Raw genomic sequence first — 13,689 nt, 5'->3', positions numbered from 1 at the left:
AGTACAGTGCCCTGCCAAGTCTTTCAAATGACAGTGTTATTAAGATAAGCCCAGGAAGGCACTGTACAGGAAAATAGGCAAGGCCTGTTTATGGGATACACAGACCTCAGATGTGGGTGAAGGATCTTTTGGTTTAGGGGATTTCATACATAAACTGCTTGAGACGAGCAGAAGAGCACTAGAACTCAGAAACACTTTAAAAAAAAATTCTTAAAACGGTATGGATATTATCATTCCTCATTATCCAAATGACTCTGAGCATCTCCAGATCCAGTGCATGTCCCCACAGGCAGAGAATGAAGGCTGAGACCAGGAATTGCAGAACAGCATCTCAACCCACTGGATGCTGAGAGCAACAATTGAAGTGCAGATCTAAAGCCACGTTCATTAGATTGAACAGCGAGACTTCAATATTTATTGTAGATCTAAAAGAGAAATGTACAGATTCACAAAGAATGACTGCACACATGTTCTCTAAACAATGCTAATCCAATTAGGTATCACTCATTTAGACAGATACATTGCTTTAATTATGCTCAAATTGTCTCCTATTGCTAAAATAAAAGTTAAATAATTTAATTTTGTATGGAAATACAACAGAGGAGACAGAGACAAAGACTTGGATTCAAAAGTTCATGTGACTGCCAAAAGGGGAAAAGACTGTTCCCTACACACTCAGGAACCATTAAAACCCTTCAGCATTTTTTGCCAAACATGGTTTCACGTATTTTTTTACAGTGCTTCAAAAGGTTTTGCTAAGGCAACTTGTGTATTGACAATAATACAGCCACCACGCTGTATTACAAAGAAGACAATAGCAAGATCTGAGTAATGTGTATTAAAGAAAACACATTCACTACCATGGGAACCCTGTCAGAATTCACCACTACTGCAAGTCATCCACAGGAAGCTTTTCTGCTAGACTTCCCCTCCTAATAATCTCTCCACTAATACTTCTAAGATATAAACATTAATATTATAGCAGGGGACCAGCACACAGGCAATGCCATTGCCCTACAGCATTTTCATCTAAATAGGTCTAACAGACACAAGGAGACAGTAGAAAGAATTCCAGAATAAGATCTCCACCACTTACGTCATCAGTACAGCCAAGGATTTCACTGGAACATTGACACTAATTCACTGAAAACTCATTGTAAGCACAGTTAATGAATGTGGGAGAAACCAGGAAAAAAAGAAAAGAAAGGGGAAAAAAAACCCACAACTCCACACACAACACAAAGAACCAAGCATTACAAGAAATGTCCCAAATCCCACTGGAAGCTGAATTTAGATAAAGTAGTCGAGGAAGTTTCACTGGAATAAGTGGCCCTTGTAAAGTAGGATGTAACTAAAAATTTAGTTTAAATTTAATTTAAATTTTTGAATTACACCATACTAAAATCATGCCTAGACCAAGCTTTTGAGATCCACAGCTTAAATAGGAAGAGAGGCAAGTTCCACCTCTCAGCCTCAGAGTGCAACTCCAACTGCATGCGTAAGAGCACCAGCAGTAATAGCAAAATAAAACCAGAGTTAAACATTAAACTACACACAGGCCTTGTCTGGCTGCAGCCATTTACAGGAGAAGCTGAAGGAACATTGCAGTGTATGCAAGACATTAATGTATAGTTAAAACTCCTTTGCTCACTTCCTGCATGGAGGAATCAAATCCACCTGGAAGCAGAACTCAAACATTACCAGAATTTGTTTTTAACTGTGTCTTGCAGAATCCAAATTAATTTTTCAATGAAGGTCTGCAAACTCAAATGTAGCAAAAGCATCTCTTACGAGACTGTTTTGCAGGGTTTGAGAGATGAAGATAAAGAACCCAAAAGCATTAATATAGAAGTTTCATTAGACTCCAGAATGAACAGTTAACAATTCAAGAGAACAAACCTTCCTTAAAAAGCATTTTACACATTAAAATAACAGAACTAAATTTTCTCCTCGAAGTCAAGAGTAGCCAGTATTGGAGTGCCCTAGCATGAGCCACTACTTCAACAAATAGTGAGTTGTAAATGAAATGCTGAAATCCATTTTTAATAAAAAAAAAAAGCGTGGTAATGGCACATCATTTTAGGGGGTTTATGAGTTTCAGAAAAAGTAAAGGGACAACTTTCAGAAAATACAGAATAAATCACATCACCAGCAAGATTCTGAACGTATTGTAGATCAAGTTGCTTTCCCTGCATAGTAACAAGAAACAAAAAGTATTCTAATCCCTTGTTCAAGATTGTAGCAACCACAATAGCAACTGCAGCAGCAGCGCTTCCAAGAAAGGTATTACACATGTAGAGTTTACCCCTCAGAACTGGTGTACCTACAACAATCTTCATTAACACTTGTAATTGTGCCCTTGTCTAAATGAGTATTTGTGTAAAGAGATGGAAATGAAGATAGAAGACAAGACAATTACAGCAAGTATGAAACCCAGAGATACAGTCTCAAGGAAGTGTAAACGTTAATGGTGGGATACTTCAAACTTGAAAGGTCTCAGACCCAAAACACTGCTAAGTTTGAAACAAGGCATTTGAGGTAAGATGAGGCTCATTCTCTCTGAAGTGTAAGGGTTGATAAACAGAGCCAGACACTAAAGCTACAAACATAAAAATCAACCCAAGGAAAGGACCTGAACTGGAACTGAATTTTTTTGTTTCCATTCCATCTTGGTTGAAAGCAAGGAAAAGCTGCATTCTAGTCACTTTATCAGGTTGTTGTCAAATTCCTGAAGGAAAATACGAGCAAACCCTAGCACAGGTGAGCTGAATCATTCATGGTCAAGGTCCACTTATATCCTCAAAAGATTTGCACCTGCTCCTCCCTTCCTGCTTAGTGGCCCAAACTCTGACACATCTCTGTGGTTCACTGCATGTGACTGGGACTGGACTGGCTGTCCCGTCATTGTCCCAATACTGCCACCAGATCAGACTATTTTAAGATAAGCTAATTATGCCACTGAAAAATCTTATAAGCCACTAAGACTAAGCAGAGGAGACCATAAAGAATTAAAAGCAGAGAAGCACAGGTAAGACAGAAGCAAAAATTGTGATCTTAACTCTTCCAGATAAGAAGTCGGGAGGATTCCTTGTCAGACTGCAACTGAGTTTCAGGCTGTGCTCACTTTCTCCTGCTTCTAACAGTCCTAACAAGCACAAAAGGAACTTCACATGAAAGGCTGTTGTTCCTTACACCTTCAGAAAATTAGTCATTCAAGCCTTAGAAAAACAACACACTAACACCTTTGTGGCTTGCTTGTAGGCATTATCTATATGCATGCAAGTCAGCTACAGAAACCAGCTTAGGTGCCTTAAAACAAACAGATCTGGAGGAAAATCCTCTATTAGGAGTTTGTTGCACAGAAAGTTTTTAAGAAATTTATCAGATCATCTTCTCGTTAACATTTCATTCAAGGGCTGAATGACTGAAAAGCAGATAAAAACTATTTTTGAGAACTACTCAGCAATGTTGTGGTAGGTTTTATTATGGAACAATTCAGCCCTTAAAAGATCTTGTTAAAAAAACTGGATCCAGAAAATTCAGCATAAAGCACAGATATGAGCATCACGTGGGGGAGGAGGTGAGGGCTTTAGATAAATTTATTAATATATCTTAAGAAGACAGGAAGACTCCCAACTATCTTCCCATACACTTACAAGCAGGCCTCATCAAAATGAAGATATATTTATTTTGCTGAACAAAAGAATTCCAACATAGCATGATATTTCGATCAAATCAAACACATTAAAAGCAAAGCAAAATAAGAAACTGAATGCAGTTTTAAATCACCCTAAGTTTTATTTTAATAAAATTAAATACAAACACTTAGGAAAATAAGAGTTCACTGAGATTAGAGTATTATCAATGACAGCATTAAAACCCTGAAAACAGAACTATTTCCACAGCTTTAAAACTTACTTTTTTATTAAAAAAGAGGTTTACTTGACCACAGTCTATTCTCTCATTAATAGCTTCTGATTACATTGGCCAGTTTAAACCAACTGTTGTAGCAAATGCATCGATTATTTTTGAGATTTCCTGAAAGTGCTGCAGAATTTTTGAGCTGGCATTTGCAGAGAAGGCCCAGGCAGAGCAGTGCCCTGCAGTGACCAAAGGCAGCAGGTCCTGGGGGATGCTTGGGTAGGCACCTGTGCTCAGATACTTGGAGAACCAAAGAAAAACTGTGAAGAGGGGATACTCTAAAAGATCAGGGAATAACAAAAGAGTTGAAAAATAAGGGAAATGAAAATTCTCCACGTTTTATTACTTGCAAAACCACTTCTTTACCAGTACTGTTCAGACTATTTTTAAGTTTACTTCCACCATTTCTCCATATTTTAATAACGTCTATAAAATGGGCTACAGAATACAGAATAAAAATTTTCATATACACACTTTGTTCTTCCCTCTTCCCCATACCATGCTTCACTCGCTCCTCTGCAACCCAGCCATAGAGCTGGAATCCTTTTATCTCATGCAATCACACTGGTTATGCTTGCCTAGAGCCAGTGGTAACAGGACAGTCTACAGATCCTTTAATGACTTCCATCTCCTCTGAGACAAAAATTAGATGGCGAAAAGAATAAAAGAGAAAGGCAGCAAAACCCAGTGGCACCCAAGAGCACCAGCAGGTTGGCTGCAGCCCCGGCTGGCTCTGAAGCGATCCTTCAGCGCTGTGGCAGGAGCTGATGTTTCGCCCATGCGGAGGCTCAGCCGAGCCCCCGGTGCTGCACGGGCACGCCGGGATCACCAGAGGGAGCTGCGGGGGCTCCGAACGGGGCTGCGCGGGCGATCCGGGCTCGCATCGCAGCCTCCTCACTCGGGGCAAGTCCTTCCCTCAGCTTTTAAGAAAAAGCAGTTTTTACTTCATCTCTTCGCAGTCGGAACCTTCCGATCCCCTCTGCCATGGCAGCTTCTCAAGGGAATGACTCTGTCACTTCCTGGTGGAATCTGGTGCAGGTTTTACATAAGCACCCTGTGCTAACACACGACTCGTTCTAAGTACGAGTGTGACAACCACGGGTCGCACGGACTAGTTCAGGGCATCCTCAGGAGAGAACTGTGAAAACAAGGATGTCAGCACTAGGCTTAACTTGACAGGACAGGAGCCCAAGTCCCCAGCAAGAACACAAGGGGAAAGCTACGGAGGCACAAGAGACAACAAGAGGAGCCGCCCCGGCCAGGGCAGGCTGAGGGGACCTGCACAAGATTTACTGCGAAGCAGCTTGGGGATAACTGGGGAATATCGGGTTACATTTCATCCCACCGGGAATCCAAGTCCCCTTTGGAGATAAGCCTAGGAAAAAATTCAACCAGGAGTCACCAGGAGCATCAGAATGCCATGACAGAACAGGAGCTGAAATCTGTAACTCTCCCATTACCCTGTCTCACCTCCTGAACAAACCATTATTCGTTCAAGGTACTTTCCTCCTATTTTGCATATGGCACCTAGATTACTCCAATATTTAGGAATATTAAGTTTCAAAATTCAGAATTTCCAATCGTTTCAACACCACATTTTACTAGTTTCTTGAAGCTAATGAATTAGCAGTGCTAAACAGAAACATTGATCATCAGATTTTTCCCTTTTTTTTTTAGGAGAAAAAAAAAATCATTTAACAATTACAGTAATTCTTGTTGTTTCCGGCCTCCTCAAATTTCATCTCATATTAAACCCAATACAAAGCCTGGAGAGTCTTCTTAAATTTCTCTGTCCTTCACTGAGAACAAGTGCTTTCTACATGGTTTTGTAATACAGATTTGACAAAACAGTTTTTAAATTTCAGTTGTTTCAATTCACAGTTTCCCATTACTTTTTTGGCAGATATTCAGTTTAGCAGATTTCATATTTAAGACAAAGAAAACAACAAGCACCTATTTAAAACTCATTATTATTCTATGACATCCAAAGCCATTACATGTTCCACATACTCCTTGGGAATTGTCAGGGTATTTGTGTTACAATCACAACTTGTGCAAATCACCCATATTCTGTATCTCCAATATTCACCCAATTCTTGCTTCCATCAGCTGACCCCATCTCTCTTCAGCCATCCAAGATTTTGTCTCCTTCCCCTGAAGGAGGAGTTCTAATTTAGTGCTTCCTAATGGAAACCATTAATATTTTTACTGCTGGCACTTTTTTCATAGCCCAACATCTCTCAAAGCAAAGACCTTCACCTACGTTTCAGTGACTAAAAGGTAATGCAACACCATGTGGAATGTTATGAACAATGATAAGGAGGACAACAAGAAGACAAAACATAAAAAACCCCAAAACTCAAAAAAACCACAGGAGGATATTAACAAAGTCTCTCAGAGGAAACCCTTCTGCACTCAAAAGCTCCAAATCCCTGAAGCCAGCTATTCAAGTAAATATGTGTATTACTAAAATCAGACTAACAAAGATAATTTGACAGTCTATAGGCTCAAAAATTTTAGCAGAAAGTGCTTTTTCATTTTTGTAGGCATCAAGTGAAACAAATTATCTTGTACTGTACCTTTGACTTTCCCTCTTCTACTCTGAAACCAAGGGGATTCAGAATATAAATTTAAGACACCTGACTTAATTAAAACCTCATACCATTACACAATAATTTCAATAGCTTCAAGGAAAAATAAAAATTCTGAAAATTTCAGTTTATTACCCTCAGAGCCTGACAAGATAATAAAAGAACAATGATGATGGAACATTCCCTTTTCCTCAAACACTCTCAGAAGACTCATTGCTTTGAAAGCTCACACTAGAAGAAGCAACATTTTTAAATTGTTCTATACACCAAATTATTAGCAGTCATTCTTGTCAGCTTACAGCTTTTACAACAGGATGCATGCAGTCATATCAGGAAGAGGCAGTTGCTTGTGAAAGAATGATACCAAAAACAAGATGTCCCTAATGCTGATTAGCCTCACACAATGCTTCTGAGCTATACCATATAAGTTTCCCACATGATAGTAAATTAAATACAATTCAAAACATCTGGAGAAAGAAAACCACTTAAAAACAGTCACTTTTTTGATATCTGAGGGGGGAAAAAATACAACTTTTTTCTCAGCTCTTGGACTCAATTAATGCAGATTTTGTGTGATACAGAGAGTAAAGTAACATTACCCTGACACTTTCCAAAAGTTTCTCTAATGGACACTGCCAAGAAAAGTCTGTTGTGCCCTTTATGACCCCTCATCTTTAGGACATGTGTGTATATCTGAGTCCCTGAAGGCTCAACATCTTGCTTACTCTCTTCTCTTACAACTGTTCGTAATTCTTCCACATCATAAGGGACACTAAAATAATCTCCTCTGAATTCTGTTTCTCAATTCTGTATGCCACAATCTTGGAGAAAGAAATGTGTAACAGCATAGCACAGCTCATTTACAGACATGGTTACACAATTATATAGATAAAGTTTAATAGTTTAACCCTCTTGATCTTCCAAACACTCAGTGATCACAGAAAATGAAAAGATCAGGCCTTTGTATATTGGTACAAAACCTCAGCTCTGGTCCTGACCACAGCCTGCCGGTGTCACTGCAGGTAACAGATGACACATCTGCTTTACATATTCTCACAGGTCAGCTTTCAAACAATAAAAATAACACCAGTCCATGAAATCCTAAATTACAGTGTCAGAAGCAATCTGGTTTTCAAATGAAACCGAGTTACACAAACAGAGATTTGAAATAAATGTGAAAAAATCCTTCCTCACCTCTATTATCATCATAAAAGTATCACGAGCACAAACCCATCCATTCTACACACCCACTCCTAGGTGATCTCTGACCATGACACATTTTTCTCTGAGTCAATTAGCTCCTGATTAGAAAAAAAAGTAAAAGATGCTTTGTCATCAGTGCCTGGTACACAGACACTCCAAGCAAGTACCTTTCCACAACTCTGCTTGGCTGGTAATTCCTAGCACCTACTTTTTATCTTACTATACTTAAAGTAGGCATGCAACAATTCTCAGTAACTCCTAGTGAAATCTCAAAGCAATGCACAACACGTTTCCAAGTTTCCAGGTTGGCCCATAAGGACTTTGCTAGAATCCAAAAGCTCTCCAGGGACAGAGGCAAATATAACTGGGAGACCTACCTAATTAAGCATCACTAACATTTTGAATATAAAGTAGTTAATTCCCTGAAAAATAATTCAATTAATCACACTCTTATTAAGAGGGATGTACTTTTGTTCTGATCACAGAGGCACGTTTGTACTGCTACAACACACGAACAAAAAGCAGAGTGCTCCCATAGAAAAGGTTCTGTACTCCCCTGAAATTTTGAAGACTGGTCACAAAATTTAACCAGCCTTATTCTAATAAAATTCCTTCCTAAATCTTCACTGTAGACTCAGATTAAGAATATGTATGTCACATGTATATTATTTAAAATATTCTAACTACGTGAGAGTCTTGGATTGGGGGTTGAAATCTCAGGAACAGAGGGGTCTTACAAGATATTAATTCTTCTTTAGTGTCAAATTGAAATGAGAGTACACAGTACAAGGGTTTATGTTTCTAAACTAAGTTAAATATAAAGAAATCTAGAAATACTCTTGCAGAACCATTAAACAAAAGCCAAAACAATACAGTTGATTAAAAAAAAAAAATCGGTGCCTTAATATGGAGGAAAAAATTTTTTCTTTTCAACTTCCTAAGCAGTAACTTGAAAGATCAAGTGTTAAAATAAGAATGCACCATATGAGGGGAGTGGTCAGAGGTAGAAATCTAGATCAGATGCTTACTTTCAAATAAATGAAGCAAAATTTATTATTGCAGACTAGGAGCTCATTATTTATTAGCTGGTGCTCTAGCACAGAACACATGCTGGGGGGGAGGGTAGCTGTCATATCACACAGCTGAAGGCTGGTTTGAACTCAGTACTATTTTATTCTCTTACACTGGATACTACATCAATGACCTAAAATGTATTTTGATCAGCTGTCCAAAAATATTCCTCAAGTTTTTTACTGGAAGGTCAACAAAGCTAACTCGGGGTAGGAGTGAAAGAATGTCTTGTGTCATCTCCCAAACTTCCTAAGACACCAGACACTTGCAAACAACCAGGGGAAAAACCAGCTGTACCTTTAGTTACTTCACATCTGCCTGCACCTTAAGCCAAGGGGATTCTGAGTATAAATTTAAGACACCAAAATTAAAACCTTATTCCATTACACACCTTCAAAGTCTTTATTCACTTTATTTCACTGGCAGGAGCAAGAGTTGAAGTAACCCCACATCAGCAGCACCTCTGCAACAGTGACAAGTCCATTCAGGTAATCACTGCACAGGCCTTGCAGTGCACAGGAAGGCACACAAAAAAGGGGAGTGCTGGGTTTATATTCCCTGGTAACTTCACCAGAGCTGAAGGAATCAAATCTGAACACAAAGCAACTAATTCACCCATATTATCACAGACAGAGATTCTGACTTTTGTTCCATTTGATTCATTGAAGAACTCATCACACATGTGAAATAATGTCTTTCCAATACAATAAATGGAAAAACTTAAAGTGGTTTGTGCATTAAGAAGCACATACATTGCCACATGATGTTCCAATTAATTCAAAGATGATTTGTTGCAATGAGAAGGAAAAGCAGATCCCAGTGCTGTGCACACATTACCAGGCTGCTGTCAGGACTGAGCAGGCCTAAAGCCCAAGCTTTACACAGAATATTTAATCATTTAACAATATAAAATTAAGAATTTGGTAAGGTGAGTAAAACGTGTTAATGGTAATTTTTAGAAAACATATACTTTTAAAAATTCAACTAAACCCCTAGGACCTCTCTCAAGCAAGGCATAACAAACCACACTTAAAACTAATTCAAGATATTCCTTATTTAGGAAAAAAAAAGTGGCCAAATTAATACAGATTTGCTAATTACACAGCATTGGACCATACTTCTTTCAGTACTGCTGGAGAATTAATCAGCTGTGTTTTGTTAGGAGAGCAGGCAAGGTAGCACGGCATTGTTCACAGAGCAGAGTGGTGCCTCCAGGCTCTCTGAAGCAGCACTTGGGCCCAGAATATACAGAATGACATCAACAAGTTATCTGAGAAACGTGGCCAACATTCTAAAATAAACCCATAAAATCTCTGCTGCCCACATTAACCAGTTTAAGGTGAGCCACACACACTTCAGCTCAAAGGTTTCTAAATAAGATGAGTCTTCTGCCATAATAAGGCGTTTTATTCCCCAGAATTATTTCAAGTTTGAATGCAGCCATGTCCTCCCCATCGTGCTAGTCCAACATGACTCAATTTCTCTAAGTTCATAAAATTCAATGTTCGCTTTCTTCTCCATCTGTGGTTTCACAGAGAAAGAAACTCATATTATAGGGATCTAAATCCAGGGATGTGCACATATGCAAAGCATTCCACGGCCCCACTCACTGCGAGGTGAGCGGTGACCACATCGGTTTAAACACACACTGAAAAAATGGAGCAGGACAAGCAAACAGCAAACTAAAGCCGATGGATTTCCACCATCATGTCTAAATGCCTGCCCACAAATAAATCCCAGAAACGCTGGAATGTTCAAACTGGTTTAGATCAGCTCCAGGGGCAGAGAGCAAGAGTTTCATGTGCACCAAAGCTGTCCTGAGGTAGAGCCTGGCCCTGGCACTGAGGGACTCTCCCCATTTACCGACGATCCTCCTCTGCTACTACACGTGGGCCACGTCAACTACTGATGTAGGAAAGAATTAAGGAGGAGAAAAATAACTGATCAGGGCACTGGGTTATTTTCTTTATGAAATTCCAAACTGAATGCCCTCAGTCAAAAAAGGCTCATCTCCAGCTGCACAGCACCATCATAATCCCTTAATATCTTGACAATTTGTTCCATTCTCTTATTTTTGATTTGCTGGCTTAACAAGTATAGAATTTTAAAATATCATGTAACAATGACACCCTTTAGTGAACAAAAGCACCAACATTACATCCTTTATTATAATTTATTATAATCCTTCTAAATTATATAATTGAGTAACATGTCATTTGGCACATATTATAGCACCTCAATGAAAAAAAAAATAGTTTAAATGAGGAACTTCACACTTCTCCCCCAAATGCAAATCACCTGTGAGATAGGAGAAAAGAAACCTAAATATTACATTTTTACATGTAAAAGGCATTTAAAACAATTTTAAATACAGACAGAATAGATGACAGGAATGTTGCCCTGACATATTTTGCACGGGTCATTTAAATACCAGATCGAAATAAGAAGACACCAGAATTATCTAACAAAATATAGCTGGTTAGTTCCTAAGGGAAAGAAAAAAAAAAAAAAGAAAAAAACAACTTGCATAAGGAACAATTGTGTGTAGACAGTCCACATAATTAAGCTTGAAAGCTCATTACCTTCCTCATGCTATATAAAAATTTCCCAGACTGTGAAAAAGGTTTAAAATAAATACGTCTACATTACCAACTCCATACCAAACCACTTTATTTTCCTTACTACTGTTTACAAATTATTCCTTTTCCTTCCTCTTTTGTACTTCCCAGAACCCCTTACCTCACTCTTCATAATGATTTTAGTCGTTGTATGGCTATGGGACACAATGTTTTTACACTAAACAATAAAAAAACCCTCTTCTTAAATTATCTTTTTTTCCCCCTACAGAACTCCAGTTTCTCAACTCTGAAATTAATCACCTGTCAAACAAGGCACTAGGGTCAGTTTTTTTAAGCAATTCCACTCTCCTTGCCGCTTAGCATCTCAAAAGCAGGTAAAAATTTATTGCAAAATATAGCTCCATAAACTTTAAAAGAAAAAAATTAGTGTTTCCAGTCAGAAGCGGACCAGTCCTTTTTCCTCATGACTTGTGCCGCTGAACACAAAATCCTGCTGGCAGCACAACCCCGCTGTCCCTTCTGCCTTCTCCCTCTGGACAAAACACCCTCCGGTTCACACATCAGGAGCGCTTCTCCCCTGCCATTGCCAGCACACCTTCCTGCGGCGCACAACTCCTTGAACCATTCCCACCTCCCCCTGCCCGACCCCGGCCGCTCCCGCCGGCGCATTCCACGGACGGGCTCCCGGCGAGGCTTTTCCTGTTGGTTCCCCGCTCGCCGCGATGTCGCCTTCCCCAGCGACACCCAGCACAAAGGGTCCTTTCCCCGCACCCCGGGCGCTCCAGGGCCGCGTACCCCACCCTCCTTGGCTCCCTCCCGCCCGCTCCCCGGGCAGATCTGCCGGCCTGGCCCGTAAATGTCCATCGCCTCCCGCACGAAGTTCTGGGGAGGCCCCGGGAACTCGCCCACCGCGGGACCCCGCCGGCTCCCCCCGCTCCGCTCCCTCAGAGCGGGATGGGGCCGGCGGGGGGGGACCTCCTTCCTTTCCCCGTTCCCCCTCCCGCCACCCCTTCGGTCGCTGCCCCCGACCCTCGCCGAGCCTCGGGCTGAGGGAACACGCCCCGCTGGCCGCGCGGAGCCGGGACCCCGGGACCCCTCGCTCACCGCCGCTCCCCCGCTCGCTCCGCTCCCGCCGCGGCTCCTCAGGAGACACTGACACCGGCGCACGGATACCGCGCCGCGCTATTTTTGGGAAACAAGGCCCGACCGCGGCCGGAACTACAGCTTCTGTCACACTCTTCTTCGGTATGCTTCCGCACTTTTCTCCGCGCAGCTCCGGCGGGGCCGAGGGCGCTCAGCGGCGCCGGGCAGGGGCGGGACGGAACGGGGATGGCGGGGAGGGGCGCGGTGCCCCCGCGGCGTGCGCTGGGGCGGGCACGGCCGAGCTCCGCACTCGAAGCATCGCCGGATTACTTTGTTGGGCCGGGGAGCGGCCGGGCCTACATTCCTGCCCGCCGACCCGCCTCGGAGTGACGGCGCGCACAGCCAATCGCAGCGCCCGTAAGGGACAACCCGCCAATCAGGACGCAGTTGGTGGGTGGGGCGTAGCGAAACGTGGACGCTTTGAGCGACAGCGTAGCGTCCAATCAGAAAGGCGGGGCGGGAAGCAGTGACCAATCAGAGCCGATCGAAGGCGGGATCATGGGGAAGGGAACGCCCCGTCTCTTCGCGAGCACCGTGTGCGCATGTGCGGAGCGCTGGGCCGGGTGCGCCGGCGGTGACGCACCGGCCCCGGCTCGGCCCGAGCGGCGCCTGCGCCAACGCGGGGCCTTGGGGGCCGAGCCGCGGCTTCGGGGTAATTAAAACAACTCCCGGTGAGTGGTGCCGGGTCCCCCCGAACTGAGCGTGCAGCGGGAACTGCAGCAGTTACCCCACAAACAGCTCTGCCACCCTCAGAAACCACCACCGCCTCCCCAACACACGCACACATATACATATATATAGTGTGTGTGTATCTATAAATGCACACACTAAACTATGTAGATACGTTTTTATATATAGTGTATATATAAACAGTGTGTCTAATATATAGAATATATATACAATATATAAAATGTATGTATTATGTATATATACACTGGTATATATTATATAATTGTGAGAAATAACCACTGGTAAAATTGAACAAGGACGAGGTTGTAAAAGCAAAAGTATTAATATAAAGTCATTACACTATTAAATATATATATAGTACATATACTCTATATAATATGCACTATAAATACATGTATGGTGTACAGTACATACACACTATGTCAATTCTACCCTAAATATTAATTCTATACAGTACATCTAACTATGTATAGTGACTATACAGCTATAGA

At 41.5% G+C, this 13,689-nt stretch overlaps 1 protein-coding gene across 5 annotated transcripts in view; it reads right to left on the bottom strand.

The window, feature by feature from the left end:
- MEF2A (myocyte enhancer factor 2A) overlaps positions 1-12,680 on the bottom strand; it is an 81,276-nt gene extending 68,596 nt beyond the window's left edge. For 3 of the 5 annotated variants that reach the window (XM_033070268.2, XM_033070264.2, XM_033070266.2), the window contains exon 1: positions 12,470-12,680. The gene's annotated coding sequence lies outside the window, so the exon portion shown is untranslated. The remainder of the gene's footprint in view (positions 1-12,469) is intronic. The other 2 variants (XM_033070265.2, XM_033070267.2) reach the window with 1 other exon arrangement.
- Between the last annotated feature and the right edge of the window lie 1,009 nt (positions 12,681-13,689).

This window comes from Catharus ustulatus, chromosome 12 (assembly GCF_009819885.2).
Source record: "Catharus ustulatus isolate bCatUst1 chromosome 12, bCatUst1.pri.v2, whole genome shotgun sequence".
NCBI classification, from domain to species: Eukaryota; Metazoa; Chordata; class Aves; order Passeriformes; family Turdidae; genus Catharus; species Catharus ustulatus.
Note: the sequence above shows the minus strand (reverse complement) of the source record. Positions and strands in the feature narration are given on the sequence as shown.